This window comes from Bufo gargarizans, chromosome 4 (genome assembly GCF_014858855.1).
Source record: "Bufo gargarizans isolate SCDJY-AF-19 chromosome 4, ASM1485885v1, whole genome shotgun sequence".
Taxonomy (NCBI): domain Eukaryota; kingdom Metazoa; phylum Chordata; class Amphibia; order Anura; family Bufonidae; genus Bufo; species Bufo gargarizans.
The window spans coordinates 68,281,394-68,308,229 of record NC_058083.1 but is presented as its reverse complement, the minus strand read 5'-3'; the positions used below and the strand labels follow the sequence as shown (position 1 = coordinate 68,308,229).

The window sequence follows — 26,836 nt, the reverse complement described above, 5'->3', positions numbered from 1 at the left end:
TCTTCATGATATATCTAATGATGAGTGAAGCGAGCTGCTGATGCTACATCCGAAGTCGCTTCGCTCAAAACTTTGGATTAATACTGTACGGAGATCCGTCTCTGTACAGCTTTAGAATGTATGGGCTGCGATGAGCCAAAGGAAGTTATTCGTGAAGTCGCACGTGACTTTGTTGAATAACTTCGGTAGTTGATTTTTAAAGTGGAAAACCACTTTAAGACTTGGAACCGAATTCGGCTTTGGTTCCGACTGGTACATAATGTAACCGTTACCCGTTATGGCACTCATCTGGTGGAGTGTGTGTCATGTCTATTAATTGTATGTATGTATATATATATATATATATATATATACATATATATATATTGTCTATATTGTTTCAATAAAGATATATATATATATATATATATATATATATATATATTTTTTTTTTTGCCAGCAGGGTGACTTTTTGATCGGCAGTTTCAGTTGTGTGATTGCACCTGCTTTAAAAGATTGTCCTATTTATTTGACATCCATTGAAAACGCAGAAGACCTACCGGTACTTAAATTTCTGGCATGAATAGTCTCGTTAAAGAATTATAAATTTGGAGATAATCGCTGTCTACCTTTGTGTTTTAAATTCTAGTTTTTCTTGGTGGCTTTTCTAGGGTTATTTATAAACCATCGGCAAACCTGCGGTTCTTGGCAGCGATCCTATTCTCTTTGATGTGGTTCTGCTCTCTGCCTGTTCTTTCTGAGCCGACTGTTTTTGTTTCTTTGGAGCAATTTTTATATTATTTTAGCTACATCAATATTCAGGAATTCCTGGTCTACCTGTCCAGCAGGTTTAGATTAGGAATACACGTCATCTATCATACTTCCAAGGTCGTGAAAATTTTCCAGTCCCTTGTTTCTCATTTTGTTTAGAGTGAATTTTCTGAGAAAAGTAAATCTGAATTCTTAAAAAAAAAATTAGGCCATGTCGCATGACATAAAGATTGCTATGTCACACTGCAACACAAGAGCTAATGATTGTCGATGGGGTTACGATGCGACATGTAAAAAAAAATGCAGCACTGTCTGATTTAAGTCACATACAACCTTGCCATCATAGACCCCAATGCGACTGGAGCTTTTCTATGATTTGGCCATGTTTTGTTACAGTCAGGTAGTCACGTGACAGGAATGGAACGTAATATTGCATGGTCTTATTTCGTGATTTTTAGCAGTGAATGTAAACCTTAAAGAAGGTTTTTGCATTACTAGATCCCAGATAGCATGTGGCATGTCATCATTCCTGTCTGAGTGCTGAGAATAGGTCATCAATATGGGAAACCGGACAACCCCTTTAAGATGTCGTACTGAGGAGGGGAGAACATGCACTTATTCCTTGCTAACACTAGATTCTCCTATACTCAACTGAGCTATGGGTGCAGATAACCGTCCACACCTCAATTTCCCTAGGGGTTATGCCAAAGTTGGTTAACTCCATCACTTCCATGTGTTGCCATATTGGGGACACAAAGCATAAAATGACATAACAAACAAACAAACAAAACTATTTTCACAGGGATACTGCACACGCAGTATTAAAAAAATAATAATCTTTTTGCCCAGAACTGAGAAATAAAAGTTTTAGCAATATGGCCGCCCCATAGTCCTTTCTAGAAAGCTGATGCGTCTATCGGCGAATTACCTCCGGATCCAGCCTCTGAAATCCCATGTCAGCCAACCCAGAGGTGTTCAGCCATACATTTTCCCTACAGCAGCCCCTGAATGGAAAATGTGATGTCACAAAACTACCATTAAATATCTTTTCCTGTACGGTAACTGTCCACTGCTTTGGCATATAGAGCGATAACTCCGATCCCAGCCATTTAACCCCTTAGGGTGGGTTCACATCAGCATTAGGGATTCCGTTATGGCTTTCCGTTATCACATGGTTATAACGGAAAATAACAGAATCCATAAGACGGAAGTCGAAACGGAAGCCATTAAGAGGCATTCCGTTTTAATCCTTCATAATACAAGTTTATGGGCTGCAGAATGGATCCGTCCTGGTTTCCATTATGCAGGTGTCTAGTCTAGTCCTGCAGAACGGAAACCAGGACAGATCTGTTGTGCTGCCCATAGACTTGTATTATGACGAAATATAAAACGGAAGCCTTTAAAAGGCATTCCGTTTTGCTTTCCGTCATAATGGAAGTCTATAGGAATCATAATGGATCCGTCCCGTTTCAATTATGGAGAACGGAGAAAAAGACAGACTTTCTGTCTTGCATAATGGGAACCAGATGGATCTGTTATGATTCCTATAGACTTCTATTACGATGGATCAAAACGGAATGCCTCTTAAAAGGTTTCGTTTTGACTTCCATCTTACGGATTCCGTGATTTTCCGTTATAACCATGTTTATAACGGAAAGACATAACGGAATCCCTAACGCTGATGTGAACCTACCCTTAGATGCAATAGTTAATAGTGACTACAAGATCTAAATGGTTAGAGCTCCCTTTGTCACCTCATTGGTCCCCCGCAATGTATTTGGTTGGTGCCGATGGGTTATCTTTACAACTAGTGGCCTAATGAAAGGGCGGGGTCTAATAGGAAGCCTGTCATCGCTACGCTAAAAGGCATAGAAAAGGTTGAAGCTCTGTTAAAGGGGGAAAAAAAATAAGTTATGGCTATCGTAACACAAATACGGCAACACAAAAAAAAATGTTGAAATGTTTTATTGTGCAAAAGTAGTAACACATTAAAAAAGTATATATTGTACATTTGGTTTCCCTGTAATCATACTGTCCCAACATGTAAAGCTAACATGTCATTTAAACCGCATGGTGAATGCTGTATAAATGAAACCCAAAAATCAAAACCCTAAGGCCCCTTTCACACGGGCGAGTATTCCGCGCGGATGCGATGCGTGAGTTGAACGCATTGCACCCGCACTGAATCCCGACCCATTCATTTCTATGGGGCTGTTCACATGAGCGGTGATTTTCACGCATCACTTAGCGTTTTTCACGTAACGCAGGCCCCATAGAAATTAATGGGGTTGCGTGAAAATCGCAAGCATCCGCAAGCATAGTAACCCCTCCAGCATAGTACAATAGCGCTGGAGGGGTTAAAAAAAATACCCAAAAATTTTACTCACCTTAATCCACTTGATCGCGCAGCCGGCATCTCTTCTGTCTGTCTTCTGTGCTGTGTGGAAGAACAGGACCTGTGGTGACGTCACTCCGGTCATAACATCACCATTACCATGGTAAAAGATCATGTGATGGATCATGTGATGACCGGAGTGATGTCACCACAGGTCCTGTTCCTGCACACAGCTAAGATGAAGACAGAAGGAGATGCCGGCTTCACAATCAAGTGGACTAAGGTGATTTAAATTTTTTTTATTTTGTTTTAACCCCTCCAGCTCTATTGTACTAAGCATTCTGTATTCAGAATGTATTATTTTCCCTTATAACATGGTTATAAGGGAAAATAATAGCAATCTACAGAACATCGATCCCAAGCCCGAACTTCTGTGAAGAAGTTCGGGTTTGGGTACCAAACACGCGCAATTTTTCTCACGCGAGTGCAAAACGCATTACAATGTTTTGCACTCGCGCGGAAAAATCGCACGTGTTCCCGCAATGCACCCGCACATTTTCCTGCAACGCCCATGTGAAAGAGGCCTAAAAATTGCACTTTCTGGTTACTGTTGACCAATGTGTTTGTAAGGGGACTGTATTACAACTTATTAATATAGCCCTTGTTAAAGTTCTGTACCATTTTCTATATTTCATAACATATGACCACTTGTTGACCAAGTCTTTTGTCAACATGGAGTTTCGGTCCATAAAATGGCTGCTGATTGAGGATCATGTGTCCAGGCAAATCTCTCAGTCTCCTCCATTCAGATACACTGCAGTGGGCAGTGTGTTAGAATGGAGGAGGCTGAGTGTTGTGTCTGGTCACATAACCCCCCCACCAGGGGCCATCTTATGAACAGGACCTCTGTGCGAACTGCACAGAAGATTTGCCTAACAAGGGGCTTATAAAATATAGCAAATGGCATAAAGTATCAAAAAATTCTATATTAGTAAGTAGTGATGAGCAAAGTTTGATTCGACAACTTCGCCAAAGTTAGCCAAGAAATTAAAGTTGTTGCATATTAATTTGTCACAAATTACTATAAATCGGGTATACCCAGGCCACCGTTCCTTTAGGGGATGGCCACACGGAGCGGCCATAATACGGTGAAGAACCACGCAGCCATTTAGCCAGCAGCTGCCTTTCATTTAATAATGAAGACCGCACTGTATTGTCGGTCTTCATTGCTAATGGCTGCACGGCACCTTTTAATGCACCTTTAACAGGGGCTGTACCCACTTCTCCAACCCCAGCACTCTCCTGCCCTACAGATGGCAGCCCTTCTTCTGCCATCTGCTTTTCCTACTTTTCCACATAATCTAATATCGATGAGAATATGTCATCAGTTGTCTCTATATAGGAATAAAGTGATGTTTTAACTCTATGCTTTAGTAACATTATTTGACCTCCTTCTCACTTGCTCTTACTAATAATTAATAGATTTTAGTCCAATTAGGTCACCTCACCACCCTATACCAACTTGGGGATATCTTCTTCTCATCAGTATCTTGTACCACGTTACACCGTTGCTTGAGACTTGTTACTCTGTTTTATTGAAAACCAAAATAAATATTTAAAAAATAAATAAATAAATGTCATCAGGAACATCCAGCTCATCCGCTCTCTTTGCGTCTTGCTGACTTTTCTAGGACATGGAGACTTTGAAGGATGATTTGAAAGAAGTAAAGCCAGCAAAACATCAGGATGGTCATCATTAAGACCTGGCCCCCCTAAGGGGTGCAGACTGGATGGTATTGGCTGGCACGCTGCCACTGGAATAATAAAGGCTTCTATCTCATTGGTATTGAATTACATATCTTAGTTTATGGCTGATGTAGGAATAAGTAAGTGTAGGAATAAATAAATAAAGCTGACACAGAATAACTATCCCTTACTTTTACTTTGTAATACGTGCAGCAACTATTTTAGGAAAACCTGATTCGTTACCATGAAGAGCGAGAAAATTCAGATTAGTTTAGAATAGAGGTTTTCTTATATGTGGACCAAATTCCACTTCGAATGCTTCGATCAACGCTATTAGTAAGTGTCATATAGTCATCTTACCTACACACGGGTCACAAGTAGCCAGAAAGTGACCAACCCCTTTAACTAACAAAAAAATAATTGTTTTTTAATACATTATACACACCTCAAAAATGGTGACATTAAGTAATATAATCTTTCCTGAAATCCTGAACGAAGCCCTTACAAAGCTCCAGTCGAATCCCCACAAACTGTATACAGAAGACTTAATCATTACTTGCTGTAGCAGTGATCATCCGTCAATAGCCTGGGATTAGCAGACATTTTTATCCTGCAGCTTGTCTCAGGTCTCGCTATTTTTATATACCGTAATCTGCACTAGGAGAGCATTGGACGCCTTTTCTTTTACAGCACAGAGTTAACAAGATTTGCTATTTTTTTAAGCTCTGCACATAACTTTGGAATAGGTTGTAATGGTTAAGAGGAGCGTCACGTGGCCAGATGGACCTTTCACTTTCTGGTCTTTGCTTTACTGACTTGTCTGCTGCTTTTACATGCAGATGTAAATGCAAAAGAAAGAGGAACCTGCAAGAATTTGATCACCTAGACAGAGTATTCTAGAAAAGTTTCCAAGATGGCCACTCAGTGGTTCTCTGCATTCTTTCAAGGCTTACCTAAATGACTGAGTAATGGTATTCCACTTTAAAAAGCTTTTTACAATAAAGTTTGACCTGGCATATCTGTAGCACATGTCCTCAATTATTTGTGGCTCTTCGACTTCCAGGACATCTGATCCATCCTTATAATAAAGATGCCAAAACATTAAGCTGTTAAGGGAGTTTTCCGACATTCTCATATTGATGACCTATCCTCATCAATATCAGATCAGCAGGTGTCCGACACCTGGAACCCCCACTGATCAGTTGTTTGAGGAGGCTGCAGCACTCCTCGCAGCTTACCAAGGGCTATCAACACAGTACCAACCATTGGATAGCTCCTGCACTTGTTATTGCAGCTCAGCCCGATACACTTGAAAGAGACTGAGCCTCCTCCTAAGCCACATGACCAATGAATGTGACATTACTGGCCTAGGAAGAGGCTGTGGCGCCAACCAGTCGGACACCCACCAATCAGATACTGATGACCTATGCTAAGGCTAGGTCATCAATTGTAAACTTCTTTGAGCCTTGTGGATCCTTCAGTATGTTCTCCTGCAGATAGGTGGCTCCATGTAGAGTGCTACAACAGGGCTATGTTGCAATTCCATATACATTTGGCCAGAAGTGCTAAGGTACAGGACAAATGTCAAAGGGAACCAACAAGTGTTTCCCTTTAGCTTACTGTATCAGCGATCCAATATCACCATTTGCGGAACCAATACTTAGATACATAGATCAAATTTAATCACAAATCATAACTCCATCAACAATTGCATTTAAATAATCATCAATTTTATTAGTACTTATGGAGTTACAAAGATTCTGGCCTCACATAAGTTAAGAACATTTAAAAATCCTTATCTGACTTTAGGTGTATGGCAATTACAATTCATACATATAAAGTGCAAGTGCAGAATTATATATGGGATAGTACAATCAGTGCATATAAGAAGTGCTATCCTGTCCACAGTGTGTGGTCACAGAGTCAGACTTCCGGCTCTGGATCCCACGGACATTATCGAGCACACTACCATACATAAATATCATATAGTTGGCAGACAATCTAGCATACTGACCCAAATATCTGCCACAACACCGTCAGACAGTCGGACACCCACCAATCAGATACTGATGACCCATGCAAAGGATAGGTCATCAATTGTAAACTTCTTTGAGTCTTGTGGATCCTTCAGTAGGTTCTCCTGCAGATAGGTGGCTCCATGTAGGGTGCTACAACAAGGCTATGTTTCAATTCCATATAAATTTGGCCAGAAGTGCTAAGGTACAGGACAAATGTCAAAGGGATCTCCATCCTGTCATTCTTCAGAGGTTGTCTGCCGTGATTAGCATTTCCTAGTTATGAGTTGTAATGTTCTAATTAGCATGTATACGCTTTAGGGCAAGGGTGTATGTACGATACAAGCAATTTATAATGCTGATATGGGGGGCAAGCCCAGGCTTGGTTTCTATTAGCTGTTGAGAACCTAAAACTCCTCCCTCTAAAATATTTGCAAACAAGGGCGTTGGGAACAAACCCATAGATCATGAAAAGGAGATAGCTATCCGCCTGTCTTAGGTGATTATTGTTGTGGGGGTGTCAACTCAACAACTCCAAGACGTAATCTCTAAATTGCTGATTTGTGCATAAATTATCAACACCCTGCAATGCTTCACTATTGGCACCAGAAGAGAATAGCAGCTCTTGATTGACGGGCGTTTCAGCTCAAGACCTGTTTCATAATTTTAAGAACTGCAGGGTAACAACACAACAAAGAAGCATTTGTGACCAACTTCTTCTCAGGTTTTCTGAGACAGTAGTGGTCCATAAAGGGCATTTGGCCAATGTAAATAGTAGGCATGGGCAGAAAGGTCTACTGGCGTAATGTTGAAGTAGACTGATGGGGTTGCACTCGTTTGTCCAGTCTGTGAAGTGCTTCGGTAGAGTGGAGGTGCTCCAGATCCATAGTAATAAGAGAAATACCACCACACACTTAGGGATATCATGCAAGTAAAAGATTTTTTATTTTAGCATATCCTCCAATAGGTACATAAATGATAACGGAGAGATATCAATATTGTTACTGTGACTCCAAATCTTTTGACGTTTCGGGCGCAACGGACCTTGGTCACAAAAAGTCACAGAATGGAGTGTAGGGTCTGTGGAGGTCCCCGTCGATCACTCCATTCTGTGACTTTTTGTGACCACGGTCCGTTGCGACCGAAACGTCAAAAGATTTGGAGTCACAGTAACAATATTGATATCTCTCCGTTATCATTTATGTACCTATTGGAGGATATGCTAAAATAAAAAATCTTTTACTTGCATGATATCCCTGAGTGTGCGGTGGTATTTCTCTTATTACTTTAGGTCTACTGGAGTGCCAGAGGATTGTCTAACAGGCCCAGGTTCCAACAAAAGACAACTTTATTTGAAGCCGATCATCTATTGTGGGTGTAATCACATTGTGAGTGGGTTTGTGGTGAGCCCTTAAAATGTATTTCCTTTGAGCCTAAGAGGTGCCATTCAGTCCAGCACTAAATTAAAAGACTCCATTCCACTGTGTTGCTCTACGTATCATGTCAATTTATTACGGATGGTTTTCCAGTACAATGGTATTTATATAAACGTTTTCAGCCACACGGCCTTCATCAGAAGTACTGGATGGGCCGCACCGGGGTTCTGTGGGGATGTAAGGGCTCCAGGCCTAGTATATAGTAGTGGCTCTGCAGTATATAGGGCAACTGCCCTGAATGTATGGCGCTCCTGGAATACAGAAGTCTTTTTATTTATTGATTTTGGCTTGGGAACCATCTCCTGACATACATGAAACCCTGCATTGAGGTGCCATCTAACCTCCATTAAATTTAGTCCAACACTGACAGCAGGAGAACTTTAGATGGTGTATTTGCAGTCTAGATTGCAAACTGGAAGGGATGTGGGTTCAAGGAGATAGACCTTCAAGGCGGCAGGTAGAATCTCAGGTCCTCTACCAAGATAGAGGGCTGATATACTAATTTGGGTACACCCTATGTATGCGTGTTATTTTCTATGTTATTTTCACCCCTTATGGACAGTTACCAACACCAAAAATGTAAATGCATAGAAGCTTGTGAACCTTGAAGCCCTTAGGATGGAGCAAATTTGCAGTGCTCACATCTGTAGTGTAAATAACCTCCTATTCCATTGCCTCAGTAAAATTAATGACAAAAGCATTCACCCTTTTTTTTACCTTGTATAAATAAAGTGAAGGACTGAGTGTAATTAAGTAGCCGGATTGTTTGGAGTGGAGTTAATAATTGATGTGTAGCGTTTGGCCTGTGTGAGGAGGGGTAGCCATGTAATGTGGCTTTCGTAAGACTAATTCTCAATTATAGCGTCACCTGTGAACCGTTGATGCATTTAAAGTCAAGTTCTTGGTCTAGCCAATGTTTTTTCTGTTTGCTGGTTCCTTTTTTGCTAAATGGGACAGTAATAATATATTCAATACAAGCATTAAAGGAATAATCACATGACTAATGTAAAAAATGAATATCAGACATCATATAGAACACGACAGTCTCTTTCTAACAAAGCTAGAACCAGCCCTGTACCTCACATGGATCCAGAGAAATTCCCTGTTCATTGCTCTACTAGATTTATATCAATCTGACAACTGAAGAGGAGTGTCTTTTCTGCTGCCGCTCAGGGGGCGTGTCCATGCTCTCCCTATCACAGCTCAGGAGGCGTGTCTTTTCTGCTGCAGCTTAGGGGACGTGTCCACGCGCTCCCTATCACAGCTCAGGAGACGTGTCTTTTCTGCTGCCGCTCAGGGGACGTGTCCATGCTCTCCCTATCATAGCTCAGGAGACGTGTCTTTTCTGCTGCCGCTCAGGGGGCATGTCCATGCTCTCCCTATCACAGTTCAGGAGACGTGTCTTTTCTGCTGCCGCTCAGGGGACGTGTCCATGCTCTCCCTATCACAGCTCAGGAGGCGTGTCTTTTCTGCTGCCGCTCAGGGGGCGTGTCCATGCTCTCCCTATCACAGCTCAGGAGGCGTGTCTTTTCTGCTGCCGCTCAGGGGGCGTGTCCATGCTCTCCCTATCACAGCTTAGGAGACGTGTCTTTTCTGCTGCCGCTCAGGGGGCGTGTCCATGCGCTCCCTATCACAGCTCAGGAGGCGTGTCTTTTCTGCTGCCGCTCAGGGGGCGTGTCCATGCTCTCCCTATCACAGCTCAGGAGGCGTGTCTTTTCTGCTGCCGCTCAGGGGGCGTGTCATGCTCTCCCTATCACAGCTTAGGAGACGTGTCTTTTCTGCTGCCGCTCAGGGGGCGTGTCCATGCTCTCCCTATCACAGCTCAGGAGACGTGTCTTTTCTGCTGCCGCTCAGGGGGCGTGTCCATGCTCTCCCTATCACAGCTCAGGAGACGTGTCTTTTCTGCTGCCGCTCAGGGGGCGTGTCCATGCTCTCTCTATCACAGCTCAGGAGGCAGTTGAAGGATGAAACTGAGCATGTGCAGCCTTTTCAGTGAGCAGGTCAAAGAAATTAAAAAATAAACAAACAGCAGGAGGCGCTATACAGATACATTTTATTGAATAGCTCAGTGGCTATGCAAAATTTGTTTATTGCATGCAATTACAAAAGTATTCAGATCCAGGTGCTGGTAAAAAAAAAAACTGTACAATATTTTTCGTGGGACAACCCCTTTAAGAGCCATCTTTAAATTTTTGAATTTAATGCTTCATTATTAATTATCCTTTAATCCCAGCCTCCTGCAGTTTAGTTAACTCAATAGATATAATATTCTTCTGGCGCTGTACTCTCAACACAGCTTGCCGCCCTCCGCTCCTGTACACCGCAGGATATTCTTCTATCTATTTACAGCCAGTGTAAATAAACAGGGGACATCCGTGACGCACTGCACTGCCTTCCAGAAGCTTGTAAAGTCAGATCTGCCCATGACATGATTTAGTGTTATGTTCTGAGGGGTTTTATTTAGAATATATGCAGCACAAATGTTGTTTTTGCAGGGAATTACTCTTTCCTGTCAATTCTCCTGATATGTCTGTTTTAGTAACTACTCACATTCTCCATGTAATAATAATTCCACGGCATCTTTTCTTAAGACTCTATGATGTGCCATTCCTCTTTTATTCCTGCCAGAAGTTATGAATGAATTACTAGCATTCTTCGTTGTAAGTCCAGATGGATGTTACCAGTTGTCCCTGCACAGTCTGCCTCTATCCAATCAGTGCTGTCACTGTCAGAGTGTACAAGGACACCCTCCCAACTGGTAACACCCAGATGAACCTTCACTGCAAACTGCTTGCAATTCATTCATAAACTTTTAGAATAGAGTTCACAGAGTCATAAAAATAGACGTTCCAGAATTATTGTTACATGGGGACTGCAAGTACCTACTAAAACAGACATTTCAGGAGAGGTGACAGGTCCTCATTAAAGGGGTTGCCTGATTTAGGATCGCATGCCACTTTGAGACCTCCATACGTTAGCTGGAGCAGAAATTAGCTACAAAAGCTTTTCATTTTCAAGGCCCCAGCTTCTATGTATGGAACTGAATCAGGCTCTTTTCACATTGCGTCTGCACTGTACGTAAAAAATATGCACCAGGAAATCAGTCGGCGCATACAGTAAACTGACCCATAGCCCCCCATTCAACCAACAGAGGTCCAAAGAGTTCTGTTTCGGCAGTATCTGCCAGGGTTTTCGGTTTTTACTAATGTCACACAACGGCATCCAATAAACACATGCGCCCAAGGTTTTCACTGGGAAATCTTACCGATGGAAAGTTCAGACACTGCTGATGCAGTGTAAAAAGAACCTATCGGAATTGTATGCAGCAAGCTCCGGAGATCCCCCTAGTGGTGGATGCAGGCTGACAGAATTCCAGCACAGAATTGGTCAACCTAAAAATGGTATGATAAAAGGTTGAGATTCACTTTAAAGGGTTTGTACAAGATTTGAAAAACATGGCTATTTGCTTCCTGTTCACAGGTTGGGTGTGGTACTGCGGCTCAGTCAGTTCCATGGAACCGCAATTCCAGACGCAAACCATGGACAGGTGTTTTTCATATCTCTTTACAGTGAGTTGAACTTCCTCCTATAGACCAGAATATCTGATGCCCCCTTGCTTTCACTTGGTTAGCTGAGTTTCCAGGCTTTGGATCATCCAGTAATCCATGTTTTCTGTACTCGTCATTATGGTTTAGTTCGCTTGAGATGAATGCATTGTGCCCTTTGTGTTGTTTGCAGCTTGTTGTTCCTTTGTCACTACTCCTTCCACACCCAGAATGTGACAATATTCTCAATGTCAGACTGCTTCATGGTAAAAGCATGTGCTTTGTTTCTTCTCTTACAGGATCTCACGCCAAAAGCCCCACATTGCACCAGTCTGGGATTTGATGCAGAAGTCTCTTTTCTAGTAAGTTCAATTGACCCTGCAGCGTATGAATCATATCTATAAAGATCAGCTATAGTCAGTTACTAAACAATCAGTGATGTGTTTCAGTCCCTGCATCTTCTGCGCACTCTCTTGGGAGATCCCCAAGTGGAACATGAGGTAGATGGTCTTTCGCATGTAGGATTAGTCACAGATATCTAATTGGATGGAGCCTGATGAAGGTAGCATCACTATGCTGTAGATGTACCATAGATACAACACTGAAATACGTCTTCACCTATTTGTCCAAGATTTCTCATGTAGATGTGTGCAGTATACAAACGCAAACATAGGGGGGGATTTATCAAGACCGTTGTTTCCTAGGTTTTATTTATACAGGGGTGCACCTAGCCTTTCTGCTGCCTGAGGCGAAAACTGAAACTGCACCCACCATGCCATTCCAACTTGCCTAATCCCTTTGCCACAATGAAAGCGCTCATTGCCCATGACCCTTCTGCTGCTCCCCTCTTGCCCCTACCTGGAGCTGCCTCACATGGCCTCATTGGTGGTGCACCCCTGCACCTATATAGCACTGACATATTCCGCAGCGCAGACATTAGCATCACACTGTCCTCAATTGGGCTCACAAGTTCCCTATCAGGACCCGAGTGCTGCAAGGCACCAGTGCTAACCACTGAGCCACCATGCTGACCAAGTTCTGGAGTGAGATGCGCCAAATTTTGTTAAAGGAGTTTTCCAGGACCAATCAACCCACCTTAATTAACCTTAACTTGCATACCGAATAAATTTTCCTGTATACTTAGTCTCTCTAAGTTGCGTGGGCTCTTGAACCCGGTCACAAGACACAACTCTCTTTGAAAACCCTACATTGGCTGACGTCGCATACATTAGTCATAATACCAGGTTTCTTATCTGTTCTATGGATGGGCATGTCATTTCCGCAGCCCAGGACGGGGTCAGAGCTACTATTCTCCCTGGCGCATGTGTTACTGCTGACTTCAGCTACTCTGCGCATTCACCAAGGAAACAAGTAATTCTGACCCTGTCCACAGTACCTCCCCATCTTGGTCTACAGATGTGTCATGCCTTGCCACAGACCAGACTGGAAATCTGATATTGGACTGACAGACGTGATGTCGGCAGATGTAGGATTTCTGAAGGGAGGTGCGTTACGTGACCAGACTCCAGAGTGGCTGTGGTAAGTATAATGGAATTTTTCTTCAGGCAAGTTAGGATTATTTAAAGTGGGTTGATGGGTTCCAAAAACCCTTTTAAAGGCACAGGCCTTTTAATAAATTAGTTGCATCTATGGCCCTCCTTGCACTGGAATGTAAAATGTATTTTCCAGTGTAAATTATAGTAAATTTGTCAGACCGCAGGAGACTATGCCCCCCCCCCCCCACTAAGCCCCACACACACCAAGCCCTCTTTTCAGAAACTGGCAAGCACTACAAAAAACTGTCAAAATGTGTAAATTCACAACTGTTTGATGCGCAAAGGGTTGATAAATATATGTATATTAAACTGAAATATAGCTGTATTCTCTATACACAGAAATGTGAGGTTCTTGGCTTTCATTTTGATCAAAGTGTGTGAGTCTATCTGCCAGTGAGAAGGTGGCCTCTTATAGATGGGACCCTACACTGAACAGACTCGCCCACATACCATACATAAGACTGAGAGACATTGCTGCTCTAAGACCTTGTACCCTCTGGTCATTGTGATGTTTTTGCATACAGTTGAGTGAATATGCCCATGTAAAAGGGACCTTACACTCATACTTGCAAAGTTTTTATAGCTGATCCCCTATCTGCACTTTCTTACTGATCTCCTAATACCATCCCACATACAGATCCACCAACTTCCTTCTCCGCTCTACCGTTTATAACTTCAACATATTCTTATTCAGGACTTTTCTCCTAATTCCCCTTTTTGCTGGAATACTCATCCACCTGTCAACCCTCTTGAATTATGTGTTAATGGTCGGGGAACTTTTTGAGTTTTTTATGGCATAATTTAAATTCCAACGTGTAGAAAAAGACAGGCTGTAGATCAGTTTCCTGCAAAACAGTGACATACAGTACAGTATATACATACAGTAATACAGTATGTTTTCTGGGATTTTGATGTTGACCCCCCCCCCCCCCCCCCCCGATCAGATACTGATGGGTCATCAGTATCAAAATCCCAGAAGACCCTTTTAAGTTTCTCCTGGTGCTGGTTTACAAAAAGACGCTCTCCCAAACATCATGGAGGGAATATCAATATATTAAACTGTCTAGAACTGCTACTCCACTTTTCTTATGCCATCCCTCTACCAAGTGATTATGTGCCATTTTGTGAATATTTTTATTTAAAAAACTTGCAATGATAAATGTGAAGTGATGCCAATAAACAAACCTACTACAACTTTTCAGAAGTGGCGAGGGCAGTGTAAAATGACAAAATGTTGCAAATTTTGGCCAAAATTTGCAACATTTTGTATGTCTGAAAACTCGTGTACAAACTTGACACATTACCTCCTTGAGTAAGGAGGTCATGACACTTGATCCTCATGGGTCAGGAGGTCATGACTCTTGACCACTGTACTCGCGCTTCCCCATTCTTGATGGGACATGAGGGTCTGGTTCTCTCCTCCATGGTTTCCAGTTTATTAACACTTCTGTGCCTATTGAGGAAAGCCATTATGACTGCAGTTTGTGGTCTGTGTACCTTGCATGTCCCAGATCTTCAACTTCTATCAACACCAACCAATTATTCTGCCATTATTATGCCATTGGATGTTCTTCTAACTTATACATTTATGTAAACTGTGTGAAGTTTGTATTTTCTGTAACCTTAATAAACAACATGATGGCAGCTATAGAGAAAGTTAAAGATCAGAGTGTCCCAGTATACAAGGTAGCCTGGTGTCCTCTTTGGAATGATAGACTGAGGACAAATGTCCAATAGATGCAGATCTTACTTCTGGGAACTGCTTCTATCTCCAGAATGGAGAGGACGCTGTGCATATGTGGCTGTCTCCATGCACCGCTATGGGACTTGTGAAATTAGTTGAATGTTGGCTCTCCTATTTTCAGAAGTCCCATAGCAGTGAAAGGAAAAAAGAATGTGTATCTCATGCTGGTAATAGACATATATATTTATTGGGGAGAGAAGAATAAGCATCTGCCAGACACCTTTAGAGGAAGCTGATCGGCTGTGAGTAAGAAAAAGATTGGGAACATTGAAAGCCAACATATCCTACCCTTCTTCTCCTGACATCTGTGAGAACGAGAGTGCAGGAGGGGCGACCAAGAGGAGGAAAGTGGTTGTGCAAATGGCAAATATGGGGATAGTCACTCTGACTGTGGCAATCCTAGTGCTACCTGGGCTGTGTTGGGGGGACATACCCTGGAGTTTTGCCTGGTGATGGACGGGGTGCCCTTGATGGTGGATAGTTGACAGGATGAAAGCAGAAGGGCAGGTGTAGGGCCGGCAGATGGATGGTGGAGTCAATGACCAGGCCTGTTTGGGTGCAATAAATAAAGTCTCTGGTTACTGAATAGATGATCGGGTTGCAGTACATATAGCAGAAATAGACACAGTTCCGAAGTATACTACAGAGTAGGCTCTTCTGAATGGCTGTGTAAAGGTAGCAGTAATAATGATAGTAATCCTCCCTAAGACTCTCTCTTAATACACTTTGCAATCTTAAAAAAAAAAAACTACAGGTGTGCAAATCCGTTCTTATTAACTCTTTCTACAAATCTTAGTCTGTAGGATGCAGATCTTTGATGATTAGTCATCTCCAAAGTGTAGTAGGTGCCAGAGGCAATTAACCCTTTCCACATGCAGTAAAGTCTTTTGCCATAAACAAACAAACAATTTCCTTACTGTTTTTATCCAGCACTGCCTTGGTTCTCAACCATCTATAAATGTTGGTTCTCTTTCTCCCACGGGTAGTCTCTTAGTTCAGTTGCTTCTCTGGCAGCTTTCAGTCTTGAAGATGAAGGTTCCCTGGACTAGGTCAAGTTTTCAGGAGCTCAGACATACACTTCTCACTCTAGGCCTGCTCAGCAAAGATTCTCTAACCATGGGGGTGGCCCCAGCTCATCACCCTGGCAACTGCAAGTTTTAACTATATGATTCCCATACATACCCATTAGGGATTTACAATGCACAAGTAAAACAGAGAGCACTCTACTACTTGAGTCTTTAGACAATAAATTGAAACATTTAACTTGTTAGCAGATATCTCCTGGGTCACTGTAAGCAGTCAAGCTGATGGGAGTTGTAGTTTTGCAACAGCTGAAGAACCGAAGGTTGAGGAAAATTTACGGTACATTGAGTCATTGATATGCAGCCTGACTATATTCCCCTTAGCAAGTACAGGCATACAGTATACAGGTGAAACTCGAAAAATTTGAATATCGTGCAAAGTTCATTAATTTCAGTAATGCAACCTAAAAGGCGAAACTAATATATGAGAGACTCATTACATGCAAAGTGAGATATTTAAAGCCTTTATTTGTTTTAATTTGGATGATTATGGCTTACAGCTTATGAAACCCCAAAGTCACAATTTTGAGGTACCCTTTGCTCAGGGGGTATGGATTATTAGCTGACTAGAGTGTGACACTTTGAGCCTAGAATATTGAACCTTTTCACAAAATTCTAATTTTAAGCTGCATTAATGCAATTTCTTTTAATTTGCATTACTGAAATACATGGACTTTTGCACAATATTCTAATTTTTCAAGTTTCACCTGTACACAGACATACAGAATTTATACATAGGTACAGACCTATAGACATATATTCTAGTTACAGCAGGTAGTTTACCGTCAGTCAAGTGGAGAGAAACTGCTAGATTGCTAGATGTAAGTTTTTTTTTTTTTATGGTAAGAAATGGCAATATGCTATAATGATAAATATTTTCTGGATCCCCCGCTCAGCTGCTGTTTAAATCAAACAAGGCAGATGTATGTTGACTTATGTCACCGCAGAGAAAGTTTGGACATCTTATTGCTGAAAGATTTGTTATTTGCTCATTTACACAGAAACTATTTTCCTTTCCTTTAACTCTATATAAAGGATGCCCTGGAGCTAGAAAGAGTACAGAAAAGAGTGACTAAACTGATAAGGTACATGGAGGGTCTTAGTTATGATTAGATTAAATTACAAGAATTTAATTTATTTAGTCTTGAGAAGAGACGCTTAAGCCTACTTTCAGACTAGCGTTTTTTCTGCGGATCAGTCATGGATCTGCAAAAATGCTTCCATTACAATAATACAACTGCATGCATCCGTCATGAACTTATCCGATTGTATTATGTCTTATATAGCCATGACCGATCCGTCATGAACACCATTAAAAAGTCAATGGGGGACAGATCCGTTTTCTATTGATGTCAGAGAAAACAGATCCGTCCCCATTGACTTACATTGTGTGTCAGAACGGATGCATCTTGCTCCGCACCATATCACGGACAGAAAAACGCTGCTTGCTGCATTATACTGTTCGCGATGGGAGCGCAACCGAACGGAACGGAATGTATTCTGGTGCATTCCGTTTCGTTCAGTTTTGTCCCCATTGACAATGAATAGGGACAAAACTGAGGCGTTTTCATTCGCTATTGAGATCTTATGACGGATCTCAATAGCGGAATTGAAAACACTAGTGTGAAAGTAGCCTAAGGGAAGATGTGATTAACCTATATAGTCTAACAAAAAAAAAAATTGGGAAAATCTGTTACTGTGAATCTGTGGAACAGTCTACCTCAGGACATGGTCACGGCAGGAACAGTTTAAAAAAAGGCTTAGATTAATTCTTATAATTAAATAACATTTAAGGGGTTCTCAGGACTTTTACTATTGATGACCTATCCTCAGAATAGGTAATCAATATCAGATCGGCGGAGGTTTCGACACCTGGCACCTTCTCTCTTCCTGTCCGCTGCTGCTGTCTATGGAAAAGCAGCAGTGAGCAGAAAGAAAGACGGGAAACGGCACATGTGCACTGCGCGTACCATCTCCTCATACAGATGATCGGTGAGGGTACTGGGTGTCGGACCTCTACCAATTTGATATTGATGACCTATCCAGAATATCAGTCATCAATAGTAAAAGCCCAGACAACCCCTTTAATGCTTATGAAAATGTGTATAAGTCTGGCTCTCACTCCTATCTACACCAATACCTTGGTTGCACTTTTTCAACTGTAATAATTATGTAACTATTGGACTTCTCTAGGTAAAGAAGGCTTTTTTATAGAATGGTCAATCAGTCCTGCTACTGGGACCCTAGTGATCTGTGGTTATCGGTGGTGGAACCTGCAAGCAAGTGTTCAAATGCCCTGCAACCCCACCACAGGAGAACCAAAATATTGCATTGTTTCCAGTGAATGCAAGAGACTGTCCATGTATTAGAAGGACTTGCTAGGTCCTCCAGAAAGTGACTCTTTGAAGAGAGCTATTTAATGGAGGTTCTCAATGAGCGATCAGCGAAAGGTTATTATAATAATTTGCTTTTTAAACCATGCCACATCCCACCCTTGCCAACCCTCGCCACACCCCCTTTCATAAAATTGGCAAGGGTGTAAAATGTTTATTGCAACTAGAAAAGTCGTAATTGCATTTAAAAGTTGCAATTTACTCCCTAGAGAGCTGAGACCCGGTCTAAAACCTTCCCAGATACCTGATGTACCTGTGTGCCAAATTGCATGATTGTAAATGCGACGGTGCGGATTCCTTTAGCGGACATTAGTGTTTGGCGAGCATGCTCAGCTGAACACTAGTTAGGTTCGAGCATCGCGATGCTCGGCACATCGCGGTGTTCAGCGGAATACCGCATGTGCTCAAGCGCGATGCTCGAGTCTCCTCCCCGCATGTTTGTTGGCTGCTATGCAGCCAATAATCATGCAGGTAAGTACTGCCACTCACTGTAATGCTATAGCGCCCGATGACACGTGTTCGGCTCAGTATTAGCCAGGGAGAGCTGGAGAGCAGAAGGGAGACATAGTGTAGGGATGAAATAGCAATATTTTTGTTTTTATACTTGTTATAGACCCAAAAGTCATTTTAAGGACTATAGTTGTATCTGGCAGCAATATATATTTTTAGCGCAACCTGCTCTAAATAGCTTGCAATTGTTTGGCCGCTGCAGACAGCGACATTATCTGCTCTACATCTCCTGTCTTACGTGTGCGCAGCCTAAAAATATCTGTGACATCCAGTGTACTTTTTCCGTAGACTGTGTCCGCTGCGGACAGTTACATTACCTGGGCTACATCTCCTGTATAACGTTTGCCCATCCAAAATATCAGTGACATTAATTCAGTGTAATTTTTTATTAGCCGCTGATTACAGCGACATTACTTTCACTATACCTCCTGTTTAACGTGTGCGCATCCTAAATATTAGTGACATTCATTCAGTGTAATTTTTTATTAGGCGATGGTGACAGCGACATTACTGGCGCTATACCTAATGTTTGAAAATAGCGGCCAAAAGACCAGAAAGTACCTTTAGGGGTCCTAGCTCATGTATATGATAAAACTACATCTTTATTCGATTCTGTTAAAACGTCTAATATAGAAAATAAAATTTGTGTTGAATAAAACTGGGTACATGTTGTTTTGCAGCAAATACTGGGGGCAATAGGGTCAGTGCTTTATATTGCAGCACTGTGTTGTTGATAACCACAATTTTATGTGTGAGTAGTGTATTTTTGTGATATTATATCATCATCTCCATATAACAATTCCTTCTTATCGTTATTCTTATTTTGCACACTGGTTGGTATTACATAGTGATGAGCGGCAGGGGTCATATTCGAATTCGCGATATTTCGCGAATATTTTGTAGAATATTCGTTGAATATTCGTTGTATTCTACGATTTTTTTTAACTCGAAAAATTGGCAATGTAATGATTGTGTAATATGCGAATTTTCGTAATTCGAATTTTCGTAATTCAAATTTTTTATTGCTCATTTTTCAACTTACAACTATTAAACAAAGAAGATTATAGCACTATATTAGCTAAATTGCTCTATATTCGATTTTTTTTCGAATATTCACTATATTGCTATAACTTAGTTTTTTCGAATATTCGTAATATTCTAAAACAAGAATATATAGCAAGATAGCGAATATTCGAAAAAAACTAATATAGAGAAATTTAGCTAATATAGTGCTATAATTCTTTTTTTTTTTATAGTTGTAATTTTTTTCCAATCTGAACTTCAGATGAGAAAAAAATTACAACTATTAGACAAAGAAGATTATAGCACTATATTAGCTAAATTGCTCTATATTCAGATTTTTTTCGAATATTCGCTATATTGCTATAACTTAGTTTTTTCGAATATTCGAAATATTCTAAAACAAGAATATATAGCAATATAGCGAATATTCTAAAAAAACTAATATAGAGCAAAATTCGCAAACACTACTACTCCTAAAGTCAAGTATATTGCAGCCTTCTTATTGGCCCACAAGCTAGAAGCAAGGAGGGATCATGTGTACTGATAAAAAGAAAAAAAAAAAAAAAGGGATTTTTTTTTTTATATTCGAAATTACGAATATATATATAACTATATTCTAAATATTCGCGAATTTTCAAAGTACCTATATTCGCGATAAAAATTCGAATATTCGTGATCAACACTAGTATTACAGTGTGCACCCTGAATTTTTACTGTTAACTACAGCACAGGGTACTGGAGATAAATCCAAATGCTCTAATTATACTGCAGTACTATACTGCTTACAAAAACTCCCACATATACACAACACTCTATATAGCTGAGCACGCTTGAGTGGTTGGTATAACACTCCACACCATTTGTCACCTCACACTTTGTGATGTATGGCGGCTAATCTGAATTTATTGTAGTGGCCACTACTTGATATGCTCACACATACACACAGTGCTCAGTACAGCTGAATACATCTGAGTACATTGGAGTGATTAGTGTATTTTTGCAGCAGTTGCCACTACTTGATATGCTCACACATACACACAGCGCTCAGTATAGCTGAATACATCTGCCTTTCCCGTGACCCTCACGTTGCACGCATTTTGGCCAACACCGATTACTGATTGTTCACCCTTCTCAACCCCCGGTACAAAGAGAAATTCTCATCTCTCATTCCTGTGGTGGTGAGGACAAGCAAAATGGTGCAATACCAGAAGGTCCTTGTGGAAAAATTGCTCCCAAAAATTCCAGCTGACAACGCTGGCGGCAGAGTACGTAGTTCCTTGGGCAACTAAGGAGTAGAGATGAGGGGAACACACAGCAGTTCCAACAGAGGCAGGGCAACACTCTCTAAGGCCTGGGACAGTTTCATGACACCCCGCCAGCACCCTCACCCTGATGCGCGGCCTAGTGTCACAAGGAGGGAAAATTTTGGAAGACGGTGAAGGAGTACGTAGCAGACCGTGTCAGCGTCCTCAGTGATCCCTCTGTGCCTTACAACTATTGGATGTCCAAGCTGGACACGTGGCACGAACTGGCTCTCTATGCCTTGGAGGTGCTGGCCTGCCCCACCGCCAGCGTTTTGCCAGAGCAGGTATTTAGTGCTGCTGGGGGCATAATAACTGATAAGCGCATTCGCCTGTCAACTGAAAATGCTGACAGGTTGACTCTGACTTCTCTCTACTCCACCAGAGGAAAGCAGGCTGAACATAAAAGCCACATTTAGAGTGACTTTATGGTGTATTGAATACACTGTATTCCCATGTACCCCTTCCACCACTAGAAAGGGTATATGGTTCAATCTCCCTTTTCTCATCCTCCTCCTCCATCATATAAACATGCTTATTAGGCTGCCCTCGCTCCTAATGTTTTAGAGGGTCAGCTCAGCAGCGGGCCATCACCCATAATGTTTTTGAGGGTCACCAGCAGGCCCTCAACCATAATGAACTAGAGGGTCAGCTCAGCAGCAGACCCTCACCCCTAAATTTTTAGATGGTCAGCTCGGCAGCAGGCCCTTGCCCACAATTTTTTTTAGATGGTCAGCTTGCAGCAGGCCCTTACCCCTAATGTTGTAGATGGTCAGCTCAGCAGCAGACCCTCACCCCTAATGTTTTAGATGGTCAGATCATCAGCAGGCCCTCGCCCCTAATGTTTTAGAGGGTCACCAGCAGGCCAGCAATCATAATTTGTTTCAAGGGTGTGTATGATGCCCTCCTTTAGGTGTAATAAAGGTTGTATTGTAGTGCCGATTCCTTGTAATTTTTGGCAGCCCTTTCACTTAGTGCATAGGCTTTATGAGTGTAGGAGTCCCACTACCTGAACAATTGTACCACAATGTGAATGAGGCCCTCCTTTATGTGATATACTGGTTGTATCGTGCCTCTTCCTTGTAATTTTTGGCAGCACTTGCAGTTTATATACAAGTAAATATACAGGAAAGAATGTTTCCTAACAATTTTTCCTCTAAAATCGATTTTATCTTTGGTTTGATGCGTATTATTGTCAGTCTGTAAAAGTGGCGTACTACTCGGACAACATTGTTCTCAGCAGCGACCTGAGAGTCCAAGATGCATCCAGACATCCTCCCCATGCTGTTCCTGAACCATTTCAGTGGTGTTTCCATCAATTTCTGGACCTGTTCCTGTGAACTAGACACCCTCCCCTCTTCAGAGAAGTGGGTACTTGGTTTAATGCTCGATTTCTCCCATTGACTTCCATTGTGCTCGGTAGAGCACCCGAGCATCTCGAGGTGTTCTGCCCGAGCACTTTGGTCCTCGATCAGCACTAGCGGACATACACACATACACACAGCTTTATATATTAGATGTATAACCCTTTTTCATGTACAGCGCCCTCCCCCCTGGAATTAATTTGTGCTTTAAATCAAATTTTAAAAAAATTACTAAATACAAAGGGGATTCGAACTGTATTTTTTTCAAAAATTCCCTTTTTCCCCCAGATATATCTTGCTGTATGCCCTATCGTCCTGTTGTCCACCGCTGCTGTCCCGGTGAAGCAGCTGCGATAATGTACATGGCTCCCTTGGACATCTGCATGACTCTGTGTGTCCTGAACTGACAATATTATGACACTTTAGTAGTCTAAAGAAGCTAAAATAACTGTTTCAATAACCCCAGTGATCTCGACTGGCTGGAATTGCTCAGTCTATCAATTGCAGACTCGTCTTCTACTTCCCTGTAGTAATATGGCACTGCTAATGTAGTGTGTCACATCAAGCCTTCCAGAACGTTTCAGCTTTAAGCACAGTGTGCTGCAAAATGAATGTATTAATTTAGTGCTAATAAAATCTACTTCAGCATGCCGCTCTATATGTAATGCTAATAGATTGTGGCGTGGTAGCCACACTGACAAAATAAGCATGTTATTACTGCAAAATATAACGAGACTGAAAGTCTGAAAATTTATCAAATCCATAATAAAGGGGTTATCCCACAAAAAGTATTACTGTGCAATGAATAAGACGTGTCACATGAAGATTATTGCACTATACATGCGATAAAAATATTGTTAGGCTTTTTTTAAGTAGATTACACTTTCCTCTCTGGTAGCGCCCCCTGCTGTTTATTCTTCTGGTCCACCTTTTTCTGCTTTCAGAGGTGGACTGACATGCTCAGTAGCTTCCCTGCTCCCTTTTTTCCCCCTCAGTGCTGGTGTAGTGATCTAATAATGAAGTGGTCCAGGCATCTTTAATTCATTCATCACTACTTCTAAATTCAAAGAAATATATATATATATATATATACAGTACAGACCAAAAGTTTGGACACACCTTCTCATTCAAAGAGTTTTCTTCTTTATTTTCATGACTATGAAAATTGTAGATTCACACTGAAGGCATCAAAACTATGAATTAACACATGTGGAATTATATACATAACAAAAAAGTGTGAAACAACTGAAAATGTCATATTCTAGGTTCTTCAAAGTAGCCACCTTTTGCTTTGATTACTGCTTTGCACACTCTTGGCATTCTCTTGATGAGCTTCAAGAGGTAGTCACCTGAAATGGTTTTCACTTCACAGGTGTGCCCTGACAGGTTTAATAAGTGGGATTTCTTGCCTTATAAATGGGGTTGGGACCATCAGTTGCGTTGTGGAGAAGTCAGGTGGATACACAGCTGATAGTCCTACTGAATAGACTGTTAGAATTTGTATTATGGCAAGAAAAAAGCAGCTAAGTAAAGAAAAACGAGTGGCCATCATTACTTTAACAAATGAAGGTCAGTCAGTCCGAAAAATTGAGAAAACTTTGAAAGTGTCCCCAAGTGCAGTCACAAAAACCATCAAGCACTACAAAGAAACTGGCTCACATGTGGATCGCCCCAGGAAAGGAAGACCAAGAGTCACCTCTGCTGCGGAGGATAAGTTCATCCGAGTCACCAGCCTCAGAAATTGCAGGTTAACAGCAGCTCAGATTAGAGACCAGGTCAATGCCACACAGAGTTCTAGCAGCAGACACATCTCTAGAACAACTGTTAAGAGGAGACTGTGTGAATCAGGCCTTCATGGTAGAATATCTGCTAGGAAACCACTGCTAAGGACAGGCAACAAGCAGAAGAGACTTGTTTGGGCTAAAGAACACAAGGAATGGACATTAGACCAGTGGAAATCTGTGCTTTGGTCTGATGAGTCCAAATTTGAGATCTTTGGTTCCAACCACCGTGTCTTTATGCGACGCAGAAAAGGTGAACGGATGAACTCTACATGCCTGGTTCCCACCATGAAGCATGGAGGAGGAGGTGTGATGGTGTGGGGGTGCTTTGCTGGTGACACTGTTGGGGATTTATTCAAAATTGAAGGCATACTGAACCAGCATGGCTACCACAGCATCTTGCAGCGGCATGCTATTCCATCGGGTTTGCGTTTAGTTGGACCATCATTTATTTTTCGACAATGACCCCAAACACACCTCCAGGCTGTGTAAGGGCTATTTGACCATGAAGGAGAGTGATGGGGTGCTGCGCCAGATGACCTGGCCTCCACAGTCACCAGACCTGAACCCAATCGAGATGGTTTGGGGTGAGCTGGACCGCAGAGTGAAGGCAAAAGGGCCAACAAGTGCTAAGCATCTCTGGGAACTCCTTCAAGACTGTTGGAAGACCTTTTCAGGTGACAAAGCAGGAGTGTGCAAAGCAGTAATCAAAGCAAAAGGTGGCCTCTTTGAAGAACCTAGAATATGACATATTTTCAGTTGTTTCACACTTTTTTGTTATGTATATAATTCCACATGTGTTAATTCATAGTTTTGATGCCTTCAGTGTAAATCTACAATTTTCATAGTCATGAAAATAAAGAAAACTCTTTGAATGAGAAGGTGTGTCCAAACTTTTGGTCTGTACTGTATAAATAATATATATATATATATATATATATATATATATATATATATATCAATGAAAAACAGAGCAGCACTCCAGTAAGGTGAAAAAAAGAAAGCTGTTTATTCACCCAGTGGTGACGCACCACTGGGTGAATAAACAGCTTTCTTTTTTTTACCTTACTGGAGTGCTGCTCTGTTTTTCATTGATATTATCCTGGGACGCTATCCCCACTGGAGCTTGCACCCAATCTCCAATATTCCAAGGTCGGTGCTGCCATTTATTTTATATATATATATTCAGAAAAAGAACGGCACTCCTTTAATCACCCGTGCGGTGCAACGTTTCGGCTCAGCACTAGAGCCTTTCTCAAGCTTTTCATCTAAAGGAGTGTCGTTCTTTTTCTGATCTATTATTGGGGTAAGAAGTCTCTTTCCTTGTGAACATGCACCCGCCATTTACCTATTTAGCTGGTGCCGCCATTTTTCTTCAATATATATATAAATATACAGTAGAAAAGGAAATTGTGGAGGTATTACATACCATATGTATCTCTGGGGCTCTACGTGAGAGACTATATTGTATGGGGGAGGAAGGGGTTAACAGGAGCTAATCCCAGTGTATCCTGGGAGATGTTTGTCTCATTTGAGCTGCTCCCCACTCACAGAAAGGGAAGAACATCCCTGAAATCGATAAGTGGATAAGAAAAAAACTATTTTAAATGAGTGAGATTACCCCTTTAAGTCATCAGAGCAGAATTTTAAGGATACCAAAAGGGGCAACCATATAGGGGGAATGCACTTCCACTTACTTTGGAATGAATGGACCTGGCATGTTAAAAATATAATATTGTGGATGCTCCCGTTTTCTTCAGTAGTAGACAATGGGAAACGGGTGGCCACCACAAATATCAGATTGTTAGCAATTCTCCTAGCATTTATCGAGACCTTATGGTCAACCTTGTCACATATTATATGATGCTTACTTGAAAGGTAGCCCCTATCACATTTTTTGGGCAGTGGCCACTATTAAGCCTTTATATGACCCTGTAAATAATTATCAGTTTAGGGATTAAATATACCCTGACATCCTAGTTTTGTACCAGTAGAAAAGCCACAAGTCATAGGTCACTGCTCTAGAGGTTACATGTTTGGACACTATGGGAAGGGGAGGATTGCCTTTCCATTCCCTATAGGCAGCTTGACCTTGTGTAGGGTTTCCTCTTTCACCTGAAATGGACATGCTATTAAAGGGGAGGGAGGAGCCTAGCACTAGCCCTCAAATTACAATTTAGGGGCATAGATGCTATTGTGTTCCTTTTAATGGAGGCAGACCACGCCACTGCTACAGTGCTCAGGGGAGCCCGATC

At 41.6% G+C, this 26,836-nt stretch overlaps 1 protein-coding gene across 2 annotated transcripts in view; it reads left to right on the top strand.

The window, feature by feature from the left end:
* The window catches only part of HPCAL1 (hippocalcin like 1), a 177,550-nt gene that overhangs the window by 49,359 nt on the left and 101,355 nt on the right, over window positions 1–26,836 (top strand). For both annotated transcript variants that reach the window (XM_044290229.1, XM_044290230.1), the window contains exon 2: window positions 12,127–12,189. The gene's annotated coding sequence lies outside the window, so the exon portion shown is untranslated. The remainder of the gene's footprint in view (window positions 1–12,126; window positions 12,190–26,836) is intronic.